Here is an 8,291-nt window from a genome sequence, read left to right as displayed (position 1 = left end):
CAGGGTAATAAGTATGGATCTATTTTCATTATTCTACATGTAGACATCCAATTAGGCCAGCACCATTTGTTGAAGATACTTTTATTTTTCCATTGTATGGTTTTAGGTTCATTGTCAAAACTCAAATGTTCTTAGATATATGGGTACATTTCTGGGTCTTTGATTTTATTCCAGTGACCAATGTGTCAGTATCTATATCATGCACTTTTTATTACTATTGCTTTGTAGCACAGCTTGAGATCAGGATTGTTGATCCCTCCAGAAATCGTTTTATTGTAGAAGATTGTTTTTTCCATATGCATTTGAGCATTCTTTTCTCAATGTGTATTTTATTAGGTAATCTAGCTTGATTATTTTAAGTCTACTTGCTTGGAAAAACTTTTTTCAGTTCTTTATGCTGAGGTAATATCTATCTTTGTTGCTGAAGCGTGTTTCTTGTATGCAGAAAAATGACTGATCCTGTTTGAGCATCTACAATGTTAACCTGTATCTTTTAATTAAAAGTCTTGTGGCTTTTAATATTGTTTGCTTGTTATATACATTTAGTGCTTTATTATTATGTGGCTGGAGAATTTTCTTTGTGATCCACTCTATTTGGTGTTCTGTAAGCTTCTTGTGCATTTATAAGTATCTCTTTCTTTAAGTTAGGCAAACCTATGATTTTATTGAAGGCATTTTTTGAGCCTTTGAGTTGGAGTCTTCTTCTATTCCTATTTTTCTTAGATTTGCTCTTTTCATAGTCTCCCAAATTTCATGGATGTTTTATGTTATAAACTTTGTAGCTTTAGCATTTTTTTGGCCCATGCATTAATTTCTATCTTTATCTTCTAGCTTGATATTCTCTCTTACATCTCTTGTATTCATTTGATGATTCTTGGGTCGGTAGTCCCTGTTATATTTCTTAGGTTTTCCATCTCCTAGATTGCCTCAATTTGTGTTTTAAGTATTGTTTCTATTTTCATTTTTAGCTCTTGAATAATTTTATCCATTGCTTTAACCTGTTTGATTGTATTTCCCAGTATTTCCTTACATTTATTCATTTCCTCTTTAAGGACTTCTACCTGCTTGATTGTATTTTCTTATAATCCTTCAAGTTTCCTCTTTAAAGGCTTCTATCATCTTCATCAGATTAGATAGAAGGTTATTTTCTTTCATTTAAGGTGTGCTTAGATTTCCAGGACTAGATATAGTAGAATAGCTGGTTTCTGGTGGTGTCATATTGTCCTGGCTTTTGGTGACTGTGTTCTTATTCTGGTCTTTAGCCATCTGATTGCCCGTAGTGTTGGCAGGTCTAGTAGTCCTTGATAGTGGCAGGTCTCTGGGGTTGAATGTAAAGATAGTAGTCCCTAGTGGCAGAAGGATTCCAGGGGATGCAGCCAGAGGTGGTAAGCCATGATGGCTTTAGCCTGTTGGTTGTCCCAGGTGGTGGTGGGCATCCAGGGATGTAGGCAGAGCTGGTGGTCCATGAAGTTTGTAGGCCTCTGGGATTACAAATGTGGTAGTGGACCAGATGATGGTGTACAGAGGGGACAGGATCAACCTCATAGCTGCTGTGCTTACAGGGAAGACCCATTGGAAAGTAGTCCGGGGCCTGGGGATCTTATCTGTTTATTCTGGAGTCAGCAGGCCTCCAGTAAAGCAGACAGAGCTGTGACACAGAAAATGGAGTGCAGAAGTGGAAAGGCAGGACATGACGCTGCTGGATTTGCCCAAAGTGGCCAGCAGGCAGAAAATTGGGTTAGCTGTGGTCTCTTAAGACTGGAGGCCTCTGAGATTGTAAATAGAGCTATAGACAGGAAAATTGAGCACAAACAGGACACAGCTGACTTCTAGGCTGCTAAACATGCTGGGGGAACCAGCCATCAGGATGTGTGCTGTTTTTCACTCACTAATTTTGGGCAGTTCACAACTACTTACAACAATAGCTCCTCTTCTGGAGTGTAGAGGACTGTAAACTCAACTTTTTATACATTAACCCATGCTTAATTAAAATAAGTTAATCTTCAAAACAGTGTAAAACAAAAGATGAGCTTTCAGCTTAAAAGGAACTGGCTCCTTAATTCACATATTTGGAGGGGGGAGACTCTCAGGACTCGAAAGGAAGGACCTTGAATGAAATACCCGACAGTGGGAAGAGGGAAGTAGTGAACACACTTCCAGCAGGAAGACAGGACATCAGATGAGGGATGGGGTTGCCATCCCATAGTCACATCTCTGACCCATAATTGTTCCTGTTTGAAAGAATTACAGAGATGGAAGTAGAGAGAAGCCTGAGGAAAAGAAGGTCTAGCAACAGCCCCAAAGTGGGATCCAGGTGAAGGGGAGGTCTCTGGTTCTGACACTGTTACTGAAGCTATGGAAAGCTCACAAAAAGGGACCTAGCATGACCACACTCTGGAAGACCCAACAAACAGCTGAAAGAGTCAGATGTAGATATATGTACCCAACCAATGGACAGAAGCAGCTGACTCTTGTTGTTGAATTAGGGAAGGCTGAAGGAAGCTGAGGAGAAGGGTGTGATCCTATAGAAGGACCAGCAATCTCAATCTGGACCCCCGAGATATCTCAAACACTGGACCACCGAACAGGCAGTGTGTGCCAGCTGATATGAGGCCCCCAACACACATACAGTAGAGGACTGCCAGTCTGTGTTTTTTTCAGAGATGATGCACCTAACCCTCAAGAGACTGGAGGCCCCAGGAAGTTTAGAGGTCAGATGGGATGGAGGGTGGGGACATCTAGGTGGAGATCTGGGGTTGGGGGAGGTATGGGATGTGGAACAGTCAGAGAGTGGACCGGGGAGTGATAAGATAGGGAGTGAAAAAAATAAATTAATTACTAAATGAAGAAACAAAAACAAAAAGGAAACAGGAAGAATCATTTAGAAGCTGAGGATCTTGGGCAATGGGATATTTGGTTTTGTTATTTTGTTTTGTTTTGTTTTAATGATGTTTGTGATCATGGCTTGAGATCACAATTATTCAGAAAATCATTTAATATCCTACATGTCATATATATTGTAACAAGATGCTTCAGAAAAATTGAAGTACTGACATTAATACACTTTTAAATATTCCTATGTGCTCCTCTTTTCCAACCACTAACTAGAGTAATAAATGCTCTGAACATGAAGCAAAGCATGCTTTTTATTTGAAGGAAAATAAAAGGAAATGTATTTTAAGCCAATAACTAATGGCCTTGGCTTGTAAGTACAGATTCAGGTAGGCTGAAAAGGTATGTTCCACAATGCAACCAGTTACAAGAAAGTGCTTTGTTATAGAACAAGTTTTTGATTTAACAAATGCATCATCAAATGTATCAGTCAGGACAGCAGAATACTAGGTTAGTGCAACGTAAGAAAACATCTGCTAACACGTGATTCCCATGTTATAGGATAGCTTCAGCTTTTGGTTCAGTGGAAGTTAATAATATGTTAATACATCTAAAAGTTTTACCTGGTAGTAAGGCAAAGTAAGATCCGATAGAAAATATAGGGACAAGCAGCTCTTAAGATGACTGAGGATTCCTAAGATAAGCTTGACTCCTTTTTTCCAACAGTCTAACTGCTCATAAACACGAAGTTTCGATCAGCCAATCACCAATGTTGCTTTTTCAGAGAAATAAAGTTCAAAATATAAAGAGATTTTTAAAAATAATTTAAATCTAATATAATTTAATTATTTCTTTATTGTATATGGATGCACATATATCTTCAAGTTTATACACATGGGCCAGAAGAGAACTTCAGATATTCTAACCTATTATTCTCTGTCTTATTCTTTAAGACAGAGTCTCTCCCTGAACCTAGACCCAAATTGGCAGGCAATAGTCCTGCATGATCCTCTGTCACCCTGTCTCAAATGGTTGTAGTTTAGGTCCTCAGGTATCAACACTCTTCTGGCTCTTTTGTGGATTGTAGGGTTGAAAGGAAGGTTGCTCATGCTTCCACAGGATATACTTTTACACATCTAGTCACATCACTGGAAGGTAACTCATTACAATTTACAATTACAATATATTTGTTAATTTAAACTATATTAGGGCATCTCATTCAAACTTTACAATCATTTAAGAATTATGTATTTGTTTGAAGGGGTATTTAATACATGTGCTAAAATATTTAGGTGAAATGCATGTCTGAAATAGTGTAAAATATAGTCAGTTTGTCTTTATTACTATGGCAAAACCAATCACTTTCAATGTGTAACCACAGTGAACAACAATAGTACTCTCAATGATATCTCTAGGTACCCTCTATTGAGACACAATGTCCATGGATTAGGTTGCACCGTGTAGACTCCTGCTTCTTTGTCTTACAGAAGAGAAACTATAGAAGAGATACAGAAGGGAACTTAAGAACGGTTTATAGGAGTCAGGAAAAGAGCTTGAAATCCTTAGATCTTCAGGAGCAAAAGAAAGAAGAGACAATGGAAAAGTTATACTTTTGTAGTTAGAAGTCATAATGTGGGAAGGCTAAACAATAAAGTCTACTTGCCACTGCCTGATCTAGTGGAGAGGGATTAGATATGTATAGATCTCTTTAAAAGGATCGGTACTTCTCTTTACTTTCTCCTTTGTTCTCATGTGTGTCATATTTCTTTTCATCTTTTTTGGCTTAAGGCTGACCTATATATTGTAAAACAAGATTTCTTCTTAATGCAAAGAAGAAGGGACCTTGTCTCAAAGGACATCACTGTTTTAATCAGAACATGTGAAAAATCCACTGTTTAAATCAAAAGAGGTTGTTAACACAAACCACACTATTTCTATGGAGCAGCAATGATACCCTCCTATTGTACCACCGAAAAATGTGATTAGTAGTCAGCAGCCAATATCCACATGTTGCAAAAGTGCCCTTCCTGCCTGCTAAAGATCTTGATCTAATTCACAAGAACTCATAAACTTAGTTACTACGCTAGAATTAATTGTATGTACATTGACTAATCATTAGGGCACTTGATTAAATAACAACACATTAACATTTCACTAATTTCTCTAATTGATCTATTATTTATAACTAAAATTAATTTATAGGCCATTGTTCCAATTCACATACAGAAACAAAAATAAAATAAATTCTATCATTGATGCAAGCCTATGTTAATAAACACTGTCTTTTATATTTACATTTAAAATTATGATACAACATTTTTCACATGATCTTTTATTGTTTTCATGTAAAGTTTTTCCTATTAATCTTTGAGAAAAGGTAACTTGAAACAGTATTTAAAAGTTGTTCAAATTTTAAGGAATAAAAAAAATTAATGAAATTTTAGTATGTTTTCTTTTAAAAGGGATAAACTTCTCAACCCCTCTGATTCCTATATTTCTTCCTCCATTTCTCCATGTGGTTATCAGGACTTCAATTGGAGAGACCCAGTGAATTAAAGATTTCCCATTAGGGCTCTTTCTTCCTAATGTCTGGCTATGGGTCTCTACCATGTTTGGTGGCTATTACTGGGAGGTCTGTCTTTTTGTTTTTTGTTTGTTTGTTTGTTTGTTTTTGTTGTTGTTTTTTTAACTGTCTCTTCAGGACATGACCAAAAATGAGTGATCATGTGCTATGAGAGCTGAAAAGCAGAAAGCTTTACATCTTGGACAGTGGTCTGATGGGTCACATTCTGCTCAGTCTGTGGTTACACTATGACCCAGACCTAGAGGATACAAAAGCACCCATCTCCAGCTCTGATAAATGTTGAAAAAGAGTGAAAGCTTTGGACACACAGAAGGTGTGGTGGCCTCAGTCTATGACAGGCAGGGATGAGTCTAACTTGTACATTGGTGGTGTCCAGTTCAATGCTGTGGTCAGAAGTCTGACCTGGCTGAAATTCTGCTCAACTGTTTGAACCCCAGAAGCCTAGAGTCGGGTACTGGCTCCTCTGCCAGCTCCTGGCTCTCCTAACCAGGAGTAGTTGCCCTGGGGGGACCATGACCAGGGTGGAATTAAGAAGGCTCTGGTAGTTATATACACTGGTACAAATAAATAAGCACATAAAGCCTTAGCTCCATTAACATAGGGCTGAAGAGACACACCTTTTTCCCAAGATGACCTATGCCTTGTCTAACTCACTGGGCTGGAGTTAAACAGCTGAGGAAAATGGGGACAGTTCTGGCAGTGTTCCCCAGAGCATGACTTGCATGAACAATGAGGAACACGATGATGCAATACTATAAATCTCACTGAGTATGCTACCCATAGGCATAGGTGGGGACCTGTGCTTGGTAGCTAGAGACTGGTGGGGTGCTCTCCCTCACTGTTGCTATAGTTTTCACAGTAATGTTGGTGACTGAAAACCTTCCATAGGAATCCCTTCTTGGGAACTTCAGTCCGCTGGCCATTTCAGTCCAGGTCTCAGAGAATGGACTCATCCAGCCCAAAGACATTTAGTTTCTGGAAGCACTCAGTATCCAATATCTTGTTATACCATCGGGTGGACACACTACCTGTGGCAAACCTATGGTAGAAATTTTGATCTGTGGACTCCAGCTCCACACCTTTAACTGAAGGGAACTGTTCAATGTCCAGAATATCCTTGCAGTAAACAGCCTGGGGATCAGTCTTAAAAGGTGGCTTTAGCATTCCAGTTCTTGAAAAGGGGAGTGCTCCTTTACCTCTTGGACACCACCTCTACAATACCCTAGTACTCAGCAGGGTTTTTGCTGAGAAGCAGAAGTGGTAGGACATGGCTCTCAACAAGAAACAGATCTTGGGGAAAATGAACAGTAGGTTTGTAGTAACCTTAGTCTACATGTAGACCAAGAATGCTCTATGCCTGGTGCTGACACTGATGACTAAAGGAGACCTCAAGTTTCATATCTACCATATGGGCCAGGCTCTCTTTCCAGAAGCACATGCCATCTTTTGTGCTGCCAAGATCTGCTGTAACATTCAGGACCTTACCAGGAAGGCATTGTGTATAAAGACCTAATACCAGAGAGTATCCTCCTGGATGACCATGGCCACATTCTCATCTCTGACCTGAGACTGGCAGGGCATATGACTGAGATCCAGACCACCACAGGCTATGTGAGCACTGTGGGCTACATGGTTCCATCCTTACTATTGAGTGCTAGGCTGCCTCCTGTATGAAATGATTGCAAGTTAGTCAATCTTCCAGGAGAGGAAGAAGGTCAATAAGGAAGAAGTAGAGACCCTGGTCAAAGAAGTGCCCAAGTAATACACAAAGTGCTTTTCCACACAGGTAGGCTCACTCTGTTTTCACCTTCTCAGCAAAATTTATGCATTTTAAAATTGTTATAAAAAGTAGATTCTTCTCTCATACAATACAATACATCCCAACCACAGTTTCTTCTCTCATCATTCCTCATTTCTCCACCATCACTTCTTCCCCAGATAACATTACTCCTACACTTCATTTTGAGAAAAGAACAGGCTTCCAAGAGATTACAATCAAAAAGACAGAACAAGATAAATTAAAACAAGGCAAAAGGCCTTGATTAAGGTGTGACAAAGCAACCCAATAGGTGGGAAAGATTCAAGAGCAAGCAAAAACATTAGAGAAGCACCCACTCCCACTGTTACAAGTCCCACATAAGCACCAAGCTGACAGCCATAACATATCTGCAGAAGACCTGATGCAGACCCATACTGCCAGTGTTTGATACTTCAGTCCCTGTGAGTCCATGTGAGCCCTGATTAGTTGAATCAGTAGGCCATGTTTTTCTGGTAACATCCATTCTTCTGTCTCCTAGAGTTTTACTTCCCCTTCTGGGTTCTGAGCTTTCCATCAAGCAGTAGCAGGTAGAGATCTCAAATATAGACTCTCTTTTAGCACAATATCTGGTTATGGGTCTTTACACTCACTGCCATATGCTGTTGGAAGAATCATCTCTATTGAAAAACATAGAAGACACAAATCTATAGTATACAGTATAAAATCAGTAGGAATAATTTTCATTGATTTTTTTCTAGTCCTGTTTGGTTTTATCCTGTTGCTAGGCTAGCTAGTCTCTTATTCATTGCCATCTTTGCAGTGTGAGGAACAGGCCCTCTCTGGTCATGTAGATTACAATTTAAATAAAGCATAAACATTGGCCACTCCCAGAAGTGATGTGCCACCATTGCTCCAGTACATCTTGCAAGCAAGACAGATTATGTAAGTCAAAGGTTTTGTGGCTGCTTTATTCTCTAACTTTCCCATATATATATATATATATATATGTATGTATGTATCACCCTGACCTTCAAAGTTTCATGGATCACTGTGAAAGAGCAGAAGAGCATAAATAAAACATGTAAGATATAGAGGGTATTAATGATTACAGTAAAA

General features: G+C 39.0%; 1 pseudogene; it reads left to right on the top strand.

The window, feature by feature from the left end:
• Positions 1–1,395: 1,395 nt before the first annotated feature.
• On the top strand, positions 1,396–7,250 carry LOC116083525 (annotated as a pseudogene).
• The last annotated feature ends 1,041 nt before the right edge of the window (positions 7,251–8,291 follow it).

This window comes from Mastomys coucha, unplaced genomic scaffold (genome assembly GCF_008632895.1).
Source record: "Mastomys coucha isolate ucsf_1 unplaced genomic scaffold, UCSF_Mcou_1 pScaffold12, whole genome shotgun sequence".
NCBI classification, from domain to species: Eukaryota; Metazoa; Chordata; class Mammalia; order Rodentia; family Muridae; genus Mastomys; species Mastomys coucha.
Note: the sequence above shows the minus strand (reverse complement) of the source record. Positions and strands in the feature narration are given on the sequence as shown.